The following is a 13,182-nucleotide window of genomic DNA, read 5'->3' as shown; positions in this document are numbered from 1 at the left end:
GCCTTGCGTCCCAAACCGTGGTGGTTATCACTGGGGTGGTGCAGAGTGCCGCCCGGCTCTATCATTGTGACAGGAGCCGAGTGCTGCACTTAATGCTACAGTGCAGCACCCGGCTTCTGCCACTAAGGGGGAGTCTGCACTTTAGTGTCACCCCTCAGCGGGTGACACCAGGGTGAAGCCCGCACCCCCCTTTTGACGCCACTGCCTGTGTGAGCACTTGACTGAAAGCAGTTTGGGACATTTGTGCCGAGACAGCCACTGTGGTCTGGAAAGACTCAGATGCACAGAAATGTAAAATGACCAAAGACTGGTCAGTGGTAATATTGTTGTACAGATGGCGGTCATTGGCTCTATGTTACTCTGTATACTGAGTGGCTATGATGATATGAGGTAACAGTCAAAAATGCTGCATCTGTCATTACAAAAAAAAGGTTACACATGTCCTGCAGACACAGTCCCTGGGCAGTGATAGAGAGTGGTGTCCTCCTTCGATGGGCGTGTGATGCCAGCTAATGCCGCAGTTCTGCAGTAAAAGGCTGTCATTGCCAGAGAAACTAAAGACAAGGGATTTGAGCTGCCCTATCCTATTATCAATAGGGACTGATAGACATCCACTGTTTGTAAGGATAAGGTCTGTGAACTAAGTACATTACACTACCGGGGCAGAATAACACAGTAAAGTTGGGTACACACCTGACAGATATATCTGCAGATCGAGTGATGGTCGTTCATACAAACCGAACGGCCATCATCTGCCTGTGCCCTCGGGTCCCGGCGGCTGTGGGGCGTGTTGGGGGAGTGTCCTGCTCCCCTCCTCGTGGCTGCCGCTGTGTGTGTACGGGTGGTCTGCAGATTGCTTGTACACACCTGCCAATGGACAGATATGTCTGCAGACATATCTGTCCATTGGCTGTGCAGCACAGCCAATGCGATATGTCGGTGAAAGCCGATGTTCACCGACATATCGCTGGTACACACTGCCCGACAGGCAGCAGATACATTGACCGATCAATTGATCGGCCAATGCATCTGTCAGTGTGTACCCAGCTTAACTGCAGGCTCACATGTGAGATGAACTTAGCATATATTAAACAGCTTCAGGGGTGGCTAAACATTGGGTCTCCTGGAAAGACCCTTTATTGAAGAAATATTCCATCTATAAAAATATATTCTGCATACAAAATTACAGTATAAATATTTGGACAACTAACAAGCTCCACTCTAAAGAAGCCACAATTATCTGTGTGGAGTGTACATAAGTACCATAGAGCATTTGGCACTGGAAAGGGTATAATATGAGGAGTAGCAGGTCACTTAATAATTGAGCAGACAGGACACAAAGAAAGCACTTATACCAAGAGAAATTACAAGGTAAAGACTTTGGATCTTAGGGGCTTATTCAGCAGAGGATGGAATTGCAAAGCTGCACACAAGCAGCATTGCAATTTCGTCCTTGAAAATATGCAAATTCAGTATATATATATATATATATATATAATGTAACACAGTCGGGATAGGGGTCCCTCTAATGGGGTAGACGGACTCCCTCATTACACACAGAGCAGCCGGAGAAACAGGACACAGTTCAGGGGGTCTCGTGCAAGCTGGTTGGAGCCAGTCTTTATTGTACCGGACACACAAATAAAACAAAACATAAACAAAATCCTAGCCCGTCTGGGCTCTAACTAAACAGCAGGTTCTCTCACTAACAGAACACTAAAACAAGTTCATGTCCACAGTACTTACAGACTTATCAAACAGTGGGCCTGATTCAGAGCCGCTGGTAAGCAGCCGCTCGTTCGCTCCGAGCGATGCTCGCACATCTGCGCATGCGTTGTAATGCGCATGCGCCAACCAGTCATTGCGGTCGGAAATCGTGCGCTCGCAAAACAGCGAGGGCCTGTTAATTTGAGTGACAAAATGGGCGTTTGTGGGTGGTAACAGGGGAAGGTGCTTGAAAACGGGGAGTGAAGATCCAAACGCAGGCGTGCCAAACGGTCAAAACGGGCGTTTAATGGGAGTGCATAATTAGTAAGGGAGTGTCATCGATCACGTCACTTGGTTGTCTTTTAGCCTGAACTGCTCGCAGTGATTGCGGGAAGTAAAACCTACCACAAGCACTGCGAGCAGTTCAGACGCCTTTCGATGTACTCGATTAATCTAATAAATAACGGAGATGACGTATGATGCGAACGGCCAGGGGGCGTCTTTACAAAATAGCGAGCGCATGTTTCGTTCGCTCGCTCAGACAGAGGCGTCAACAGACCGCAAAGAGCGAGCGCTCAATTTAAATAGCCGGCCCCTTTTTCTGAACGACCATTCGCAAATAGCGTCTGGCTCTGAATCAGGCCCAGTGTCTCCAAGCAAGTTAGCCTGCGGGCCTGCTCTCCCAGGTGTGAGACACTCAGTCACAACTAAACCCAACCTTAAACTGCCCTTTCAATGTGCAAGCCCTAATGAGCCTGCTAACAGGCTGAAAGGCCCAACACCCAGAGTGGCCTGTGGATGGAGCCCTCCCTCTCCTCACATCCACACCCCCAGGACCCATTCCGGCTTTTCACCAAAGTGACAATTTTAGTCTGTTTTCTCCAAACAGACTAAAAGACATAGGTCAGGGATCTGGGACACACATAGAAGCCATTCCACACGTTCCCATTGCTTATATCACATATCCCCCCCTTTGTTTCGACCTGTGGGGTGGAACAACTGCAGCCCCCAAACAATGTATGCGTGACAAAGCGTCTGCATTGGCCAGCTGGCTTCCTGGCCTGTATTCTACCGAAAACTTAGTTTTGTAATGCCAAGAACCACCTTGTTATTCTCCCATTAGTCTCCTTGTTTTCTGACATCCACTTCAACGGGGCATGGTCAGAGATCAGCCTGAATTTCCTTCCCACCAAATAGTACCTGAGAGTTTCCAACGCCAATTTTATGGCCAATGCTTCCTTCTCAACTGTAGCATAGTTTCTCTCATGTACATTTAATTTCTGCTTAGGTAAAAAATAAGGTGTTCCTCACCTTCCTTGCTCTGGGACAGGACCTGTCAAAATCAGGAGTCATCAGAACTGGTTGGGAACACAACGCTATTTTCAACTCCTGAAAATCCTTCTCTGCTTCAGGACTCCATTCCACCATGACTTCCTGTTTGCCTTTGGTAAGGTCAGTCAAGGGAACTGCAATGGTGGCAAAATTGGGTATAAACCTCCTATAATACCCAGTAATCCCTAAGAAGGCTCTCACCTACTTCTTATTCAGGGGTTGTGGCCAGTTTTGTATTGCCTCAATCTTATTAAGCTGTGGCTTTATCAAACCTCTGACAATGATGTATCCAAGATACTTCTTCAATCCCTAGACAACTCTTTTTTTGGGTTGGCTATCAAACCTGCCTTATAGATGGAGTCCAACACTGCTTGTACTCTGGGCAAGTGAGACTGCCAATCAGGACTATGAATGACCACATCATCTAGATAAGCAGCAGCATACTGTCTATGGGGCCTTAGAATCCTATCCATCATTCTTTGAAAGGTAGCAGGTGCCCCATGTAGCCAAAAAGGCAATATCTTGTATTGGTGCAGAAAAAGCTGTCTTTTCTTTGCCATTCTCAGTTAACGGCACTTGCCAATACCCTTTGGTTAAGTCAAGAGTGGTTAAATATCTGGCTGTCCCTAGCCTTTCAATTAGTTCATCCACCCTAGGCATTGGGTAGGCATCGAACTTTGACACACTGTTCAATTTCCGGAAGTCATTGCAGAAATGGGACTTGACCACTCACTATGCAATTCTTCAATTACATCCAACTCTAAAAATTTTTTAATTTCTTTCGATACTGACTCTCTATGGGCTTCTGGTAACCTATAGGGCTTTAGGTTAACCTTAACCCCTTGGTCAGTGATTATGTTATGTTTAATGACCGTGTTTTTCCTGGTATGTCAGAAAACAGCACCCTATTTCTGATAAGGAATTCCTTAACTTCCTGCTGTTAAACTGCTGACAGGGTTTTTGCCACTGCCACTTCGGGAACCAAGGGCCCTGGGTTTACTGACGGGGCTCGGACGGCTGACAGAGCTGCTCTATCCTTCCGGGGTTTTATAAGGTTTACATGGTATATCTGTTCAGCTTTCTTTTCCCCGGCTGGTAAACTTTATAATTAACCTGCCCCACTTTTTCTTGAATTTCAAAGGGTCCTTGCCACTTATCCAACAGTTTACTTTCCACTGTGGGAACCAACACCAACACTCTGGGCCTGATTCAGAGCCGGACGCTCTGACAAGAGCGCTCGCTCTGAATCAGGGCCCTCCTACCTAAAATTGGAGCGGCCTCCTGGCCGCTCGCATAGCTGTGGGTGACCATCGGGCTTGCGACGAGACCCTGCGGTAGGATCTCTCTGCCGCAAGCCCAGGAGTTCTTTTGGCTCTATCAGAGCCAAAAGCACTCCCACTGACATCACTAGTTATGTCAGTGGGGTCGGCCCCAGACGGTAGGCATTCCCATGGGAACACCTCCGTCTAGGCAGCAACGCCCCCGGCACGCCCACCAAAGGGGGCATGCTGTCACTCACCATCGACAGCACGACCTCTTTGGTGCGAGGCCAAGCCATCGCTATGCAGGTCTCGCGCATGCGCACAATGGAGCTCCCTCCGTCGTGCGCATGCGCACTAGGGCACCATCGACCCGCTTGCGAGCGCTCAGCACTCGCGAGCGGGTCTGAATCAGGCCCTCTGTCCCCAGGAGCAAAGACACATAAAACGAGCATTGCGGTTGTATACCCTCTGCTGTGCCTGTTGCAAATGCTCTCTCACTATCGGTACCACAGCAGCAATTCTTTCTTGCATTTGGGAAACATGCTCAATAACGGTTTTATACGGACTGGACTGCCCCTCCCATGTCTCTTTGGCAATGTCTAGTAACCCCCTTGGGTGTCTCCTATATAACAAATCGAAAGGTGAAAACCCGGTGGAGGATTGAGGAACCTCTCTTATGGCCAACAACAAATAAGGCAACAAGTAATCCCAATCTCTACCATCTTTGTCGACTACTTTTCTTAGCATATGTTTTAACGTCTTGTTAAACCTCTCCACCAACCCATCGGTGTGGGAGTGATAGACCAAAGTTCTTAACTGTTCAATTTTGAACAGGCAGCATAACTCTTTCATGACTTTTGACATAAATGGGGTACCTTGGTCAATCAGTATTTCCTTAGGTGTTCCCTACCTGGTAAAGACATGGACCAGCACTCTAGCAATGGACTTGGTTGACGTATTGCGAAATGGTATCGCTTCCGGGTACCTGGTAGCATAATCCATTATCACCAGAATATATTGATAGCCCCGGGCAGACTTCATTAAGGGTCCAACCAAATCCATAACTATTCTTTTAAATGGCACCTCAATAATGGGTAATGGGACTAGTGGACTTTTAAAATGTGGTCTTTGAGCATGATACTGACATTCAGGGCAGGATGCACAATAGTCAGATGCCTCTTTATGGACCCCGGGCCAGAAAAACCTCTGCAAAATTCGTTCAGTGGTTTTCTCTACCCCTAGCTGGCCTGCCGTTATATGACCATGAGCCAGGTCTAACACTGTTCTTCTGTATGCTTTGGGAACTATTAATTGTTCCACAATAGCTTCCCCTTTCTTAGTCACCTGATACATACTGCCATGTGAGGATATGACAAAGGACTATCGGGGTCTACGGGTTTACCATCGATCACTTTGATATTCTCCCTGGCTTTTACCAGAGTAGGGTAATTTAACTGCTCCATGGCAAAGACCTCTCTTCTGACCTCTAAATCAGGCAGGGTTCAAATGGCTCAATAACACTTCCCACCTCAGTGGTAGGCACACCACTTGAAAAGCCACCATCATGTTCCTCATTCTCTAGTTTGCCAATCATACTGGAAAAGGGGAGCACCTCCAACCCTGAAGAAACTTCCTCTGCTACTACATCAGTAACCTTCTCAAATAGGTCAGGGTGATTTACCTCTGTGCATAATTGGCTTTCCCACAACTTCCAGAAGTGAGTAAAGTCTCTCCCCAATATTGCATCATACATTAAGCCATGTACCAAACCCACAGTGACTATCGCGGAACCACATGGTGTTTCTATGTTCACTTCTGCAGTAACATAATAGCGAGTGTCCCCATGTATGCAGGTCACACCAACAGTTTTCCCCTTACGCTTCAAGGAGTTCACCAGTTCAGCTTTCATAAGTGTAACCAGGCTACCAGAATCTAACAGTGGGCCTGATTCAGAGGCGCTCGTAAGCGGCCGCCCGTTCGCTCCGAGCGATGTTCACACATCTGCGCATGCATATGGATCGTATTGCGCATGCGCCAGTGCGGTCGGAAATCGTGTGTTCGCAAAATAGCGAGTGCCTGCTAATTTGAGTGACAGGATGAGGCGTTTGTGGGTGGTAACGGGAAGGTGCTTGAAAACGGGGAGTGGAGATCCGAATGAAGGCGTGCCAAACAGTCAAAACGGGCGTTTTAAGGGTGTGGATAATTAACAAAGCAGCGTCATCGGCCACGTCACTTGGTTGTCTCTTAGCCTAAACTGTTCGCATGATTGCGGTAGGAAAATCCAACCACAAGCACTGCGAACAGTTCAGACGCCTTTCAATGTACTCGATTAATCTAATAAATAGCGGAGATGACGTAGGATGCGAGCGGCCAGGGGGCGTCTTTACAAAATAGCAAGCGCATGTTTCGTTCGCTCGCTCAGACATAGAGGCGTCAACAGACCGCAAAGAGCGAGCGCTCAATTTAAATAGCCGGCCCCTTTTTCTGAACGAGCGAGCGCAAATAGCATCTGGCTCTGAATCAGGCCCAGAGCCTCTACTCGGTTGCCTTCTACAGTGAGTACACACATGTGCATATCTGTCTCAGCCTGCCGGTCAGCAGTACAGGCTGGCTGTGCAAAGAAAGACCCCCTGCGGTAGACATTAGCAGTATCACATTGCATAGGTTCAGAAGTAAGTGAACAATTAGCCACAATATGGCTGAAACCACACCGGAAACACTGAATCACATTATTATATAGTCTTTTACGGGGTAGGAACCTTCCTGGCCTGGCTGGCCTATCTCCAGGTTCCACACCCTCAGTCTTAAGTACATTCCATCGGCCAGCACCCTTCTCCCCTGGAACAGTCTTAACAGTGTGATGGGAGTTCACCGATGCAGCATCGGGGCTCGGTGGGGCAGACTCAACAGCTCCTCAGCAGTCACGTACCCCTCCACCAGTTCAACTAACTGGTCTGCGGACATAGGGTCTACATGGCTCACCCACTTGCGCAGAGTTGCAGGTAGCGATCGCAGATACCGGTCCATCACAAGTCTTTCCACGTTCTGTGGTCCTGTCAGCGTCTCGGGCTGTAGCCATTTTGTGGTTAGATGGACGAGGTCGTGCATCTGTGAGTGGGAAGGCCTTTCCATTTGGAACTCCCAGCGGTAGACTCGTTGGGCACGAACAAATGAGGTGACTCCCAAGTGAGTTATGATCTCCCGTTTTAACTTTACATAGTCCTTGGCATCAGCCAGGTACAAATCATAGTAGGCCTTTTGTGGTTCTCCAGACAGGAAGGGTGCCACAAGGCTTGCCCACTTCCTTGGGCCAACTCTCCCTTTTGGCGGTTCTCTCAAATGCCGTGAGATACGCCTCCACATCATCACTTGGAGTCATCTTCTGTAAAAAATGACTGGCGCGTATGGCGAGTGTGGGTTGAAGGGTCAGCGGAAGCATCTCCAGACCAGACTACCAGTTGTTGTTCCACGTCTCTTAAGGCCTGGCGGGTTTCCTCTATGGCGACTTGTTGTTGCCTCTGGACTGTGTCCAAGGCCAATAGTTGCACATTGGTGGACTCCTGCTGAGGCCTGGTAGCTTCTTGCGGAATTTTGTTAGTTTCCTGCTGAGCCATGATGGATTCTTGCTGAGTTGCCGTAGCTTGGAGCAAGGCCTTAACAATGTCCTCCATGTTGTCATTAGGTGTAGGTTGAAAGCAGAACCTGGCCTCTCTGAGCATCTGCTGACGCCACCTTTATGGACTCCACAATTTTGTGTCTGTCCCTTTAAATTTTAAAGGGAAATTTTTTTTCTTGCTGCAATTTCAGTGTGTGCTTGCCCGCATTCTCCACCAAATGTAACACAGTCGGGATAGGGGGTCCCTCTCCTGGGGTAGACAGACTCCCTCTTTACACACACAGCAGCCGGAGAAACAGGACACAGTTCAGGGGTTCTTGTGCAAGCTGGTCGGAGCCAGTCTTTATTGTACCGGACACACAAATAAAACAAAACATAAACAAAATCCTTGCCCTTCTGGGCTCTAACTAAACAGCGGGTTCCCTCACTAACAGAACAGTAAAACAAGGTCATGTCAACAGTACTTACAGGTTTTCATCAGTGTCTCAGAGCAAGCTAGCCTGCTCTCCCAGGTATGAGACACTCAGTCACAACTAAACCCAACCTTTAACAGCCCTTATCAGGTGCAAGCCCTAAAGAGCCTGCTACCAGGCTGAAAGGCCCAACACCCAGAGTGGCCTGTGGATGGAGCCCTCCCTCTCCTCACATTCACACCCCCAGGACCCATTCCAGCTTTTCACCAAAACTGACAATTTTAGTCTGTTTTCTCCAAACAGACTTCTCCTGGGGGTTTTAAAAGACATAGGTCAGGAATCTGGGACACATATAGAAGCCATTCCACACCTTCCCAGTGCTTCTATCACAATATAATATAATAGCTATATATATATATATTTTTCAGCAGGAACAAGCAGGAAAATGCCTTACCTTCATAGCACTTTTGAAAAATAATGGAAGTATTACGTAATACATTTCAAATTGTTGTAACATTGAAAGAATAAGTTTTATATTTTGTCAGAATTTGTATACAATAAATGTCTACAATATTTGTCAAGAATATTTGAAGAAATTTGAATGTGTAATTTTTTTTATGTCATTTTCTATTCCAAAAAATAAATTTTATTTGATGTGATACATACATTGTAAAGGGAGATTATGTAGATGAAGGAATATGTTATTTTATGATTGTATTTGTATATACAGTAGCCCAAATTTTTAGAAGAGAAAAAGGGTGTCTGTTTATGGTGCACTAATAGTAGATAAATTGTAACTGCTACTAATTCACCTTAACTATTTTTTATATATAACATGTATATACTCAAGTATACAGTAGCTTGTTGCAAAAGTACGCAACTCCCTAAAAAAAAATCAAGATTAGTCTGTATTACAAATGGCACTTATACAGATTGTTCAGGACAGTATATTTATTGTGAACCAGAACTCGTAACTAATTTTTTGTCTGCAGATTGAAATAAAACAAAAAAGCTGAAGAATGCTGCATTCAGGTGTATGTAGTCTAGATGAGGGAGTGGACCATGATATAGCCAAACATCATCCTAAAAGAGTGACGAAAAGAGTGAACTCAGGGCCTGATTCAGAGATGGACGCTAATGCGATTTTGCACGGAACACAGCTGTGAGAATATGATCATAGGAGCTAATTCAGACCCGCTCGCTAGGATGCGTTTGTTCGTAGCTGGCCAATATTTGCATTCTGCGTATGCATCGCAGTGCTAACCAGTACGAGAGATCGGGAAGCGTTCGCGCGCTGCTCACAGACAGCCCAGCAGAGTGAGTGAAAGAAGAGGCCATTTGTGGGTGGTAACAGGGGAAGGCCACTAGAAACGGGGGAGTGGAAGTACGAACGCAGGCGTGCCTGAACATCTCAACGCTGTTTCAGAGGCGTGCATAATTAACAGGCAGCGTCATTGTACACGTCACCTTGTTGTATTTCACACTGAAATGCTCGCAGTGCTTCTGGCAGGGTATAATCAACCTCAAGCGCTGCGTTTGCATCCGATGGTCCTCAATGTACCGATGGTTTCATACACTTCCTGGAGATGACGTGCACAAGCGGGAATCTTATAACAGGCTGGTGGGCATCTGCATACTCAAAGTGATCGCACGCCAAGACATAGTAGGCGTGCTTATGCCTTGCCGTGCAATCGCCTGCCTTGTTGGGCGTGTGCGCAGGATTTGCATACGCTGGGTGCAAGTGAACGCATCTAGCGAGCGGGTCTGAATGAGCTCCATAGTTCCAAAGCTTACCTGAGCATAGGGACGCCCACTGCTGCCTTATTTGTGTCCAATGTCACATAGCAGCGTAAATATCGGTAACATAGACCAGCCATGCTGCACTTGCGGAAGATCTGACCTGTCTTAAACAAAGCGGCTCTCCTGACACATAGAGGGCTTTCATGCTGGGTATGTGATCACAATGGCTAATTTATGCATGCCTATTTAATGACGTTTAAGACGTAAGACAAGCCTGCGTTTTTCTATCCCCCCCCTTATTCTTACCCAAATGCTGACACTCACTTTGCAAATGGGTGCGTGCAGAATCTCAAGATAATCGTAGCATGTGCGCAGTGCAACTTTGACACGTGTATAATCCAAAAATTGCCCGTTCTGTGTAAAAATCGCCATTGCAAACAAGCCATTAGCAAGCTCATTGCCTCCCGCAGTGCAGCATCATTTGGCATAAGTACATTAGCTATATACTGTAGGAATTAAAGTGTATAGCTTTCAGATGTAACATTAGACTTAATGCAGCACAGAATGCATTGGATATCATGTTGCGCTGAGTGGTCACAAATGATAGGGCTTTTGCACTCATGCTTCAACAATTGGACCTCCATGGGCAGCGTGTCAAGGACAAATATAGAAGTTGTGTGTGCAATGAACTGGCTCCACTTTTTTGTGGTGCTTACACGGTAGGAAGAACAAGCACACATACTGAGTCGGTAAATACCATACAGTAGCCTTGCTCACTGCTTTCCTGTATATGCTGATTTGTATATAAAGCTGCACGTTTAGGACTTGATTCTAAGGTGAGAGTGACACAAAAAAGAGCAAGTAACTGTGCATCTGGACAAACCGTGTTGAATGCAAGGGGTGCAAATACATTTATAATTTTGCATGCAGGGTAAATACTAACTGCTTTTGCATGTAGCCCACAAATGCTGGGCAGCTTTATTTTCACACTGCAATTTAGATTTGAGTTTGGAAATACTCTTCTCAAATCAAATGCTGGGCATACACTGTCAGATAAAATGTCTGTTAAGCACTTGCCTGGCATGGTCGTATCAGATACGACCATACCAGACTGGGCTTTCCCTGACATGGTCGTATCTGATACGACCAGTCAGGAAAGCTCTGTGGGCAGCTGCTGGAAAATCATTTTCTAGCAGCCGTCAATCACAGAGGGACCTCCTGGTCCCTCTGCACACTGTCCCTCCCCGTTGGCTGGCTGATCACTGCTAGCAGTGATCGGACAGCCCAACGAAGGCGCACCCACCCCCGACAGCAGCCCGGCGGCTGCTGACTGGGGCAGAGAAGGCAGCGCTGATAGCGCTGTCCTTCTCTCCCACCTCCGGAGAGCAGCAGCCCAGCAGTTGCTGGCAGGGCAGAGAAGGCAGCGCTGATAGTGCTGTCCTTCTCTCCCTCCCCCTCCGGAGAGCAGCCGCCGACAGGGCAGAGAAGGCAGCGCTGATAGCGCTGTCCTTCTCTCCCACCTCCGGAGCTAGCAGCAGCCCGGCGGCTAATGGCAGAGCAGAGCAGCCGCCGGGCAGAGAAGGACAGCGCTATCAGTGCTGTCCTTCTCTCTCTCTCCACCCCACCGCCCTGTTAGCGGCTCCCCAGCGGCTGCAAATAGTAGAGGGAGCAGCCGCTGGCCAAAGAGCCAACCCCTTCTCTCCCTCCTCCATTTTTGCAAGCCCCACCCCATATATATATATAAACAGCAAAGCCCTAGATGTATGTGTATATATACTATATATATATATATATACACACATACATACACACACACACATACTGTGTATATATATATATATATATATATACATACACACACTATATGTGTATATATATATATATATATATATATATATATATATATATATGAAATGTGTGTGTATATATATTTATATACACACACGTGTGACCTATACACATGGATATATACATATACTGTGTATATACAGTATGTATATATATATATATATATATATATATATACACACATACACACGTGTATGCGCATATATATATATATATATATATATACATAGTGTGTGTGGAGCCCCAACCGATGTCAATCGATTGTTTCTATCGATGGTTGAATCTATCGGCCATCGATGGTACAGCTGTCAATGACCAGAACTACAGTATACCATAAAAAATTTAATTTTTATGGTATATGGTGTTTAAAAAAAAAAAAATTGCATTGAAATAGTTTTAAAAAGATGTTCTTGACCTAATTCAATCATAAAAAAACCCGACAATTTCGGACTGGGTTTTGAAAAAAAATGTGTCAGTTAAGTGGTTAAGGTAGATACACACTATTTTTTTTGTCGTCCTGATAATCTGAGTGATATTTTGGCAAAGGCCCCAATATATAAGCTACACATTATGCGACTTAAAAAAAACACCACACTGAATTTGCATATGTCCACCCAGAAGAAGGATGATGTAGTCATGAAACAACATAAAAAATATGGTCAGATTATTGAAAATGCACACACACACTGCACAATATTGGGACTTTTTGGCCAATATCTTCAATCTAGGCAGAACGATCGGATATAATCGAAGGAATGCATTCGTGGGTGTTTTTTTAACCGTTTTATGGGTACTTCAACACAGGCGATGGCAATCATAAATCAAGGGGTCATGTTGGAGGGTCTGTGTGTTTTATCACTCACAACTAGTGGTAAAATTTGCTGCATATGATAATGATGCTCCAGCCAATCAGCTCCCAACTGTCATCTGGTTGATAAATGACAGTTGGGAGCTGATTGGCTTGAACACCATTTATCATACGCTATGAGCAGGGCCAAAACAGATTTTTGTCACCCGGGGCAAGACAGTAATTTGGCGCCGCCTCCAATAGTAATATCCCCTTCAGCAATGCACCTATAGTAATGCCCCATGAGGTAATGCCCATATAATGCCTCCATCGTAATGCCCCTGTAGTGCCCATATGGTAATACCCCTGTAGTGCCCTTATAGTAATGCCCCTGTAGTGACCTTATAGTAATGCCACTGTAGTGCCCTTATAGTAATGCCTCTGTAGTGCCCCTCCAGTGCCCTTATAGTAATGCCC

This window comes from Taudactylus pleione, unplaced genomic scaffold (genome assembly GCF_031769625.1).
Source record: "Taudactylus pleione unplaced genomic scaffold, aTauple2 ptg000391l, whole genome shotgun sequence".
Lineage (NCBI taxonomy): Eukaryota > Metazoa > Chordata > Amphibia > Anura > Myobatrachidae > Taudactylus > Taudactylus pleione.
Note: the sequence above shows the minus strand (reverse complement) of the source record.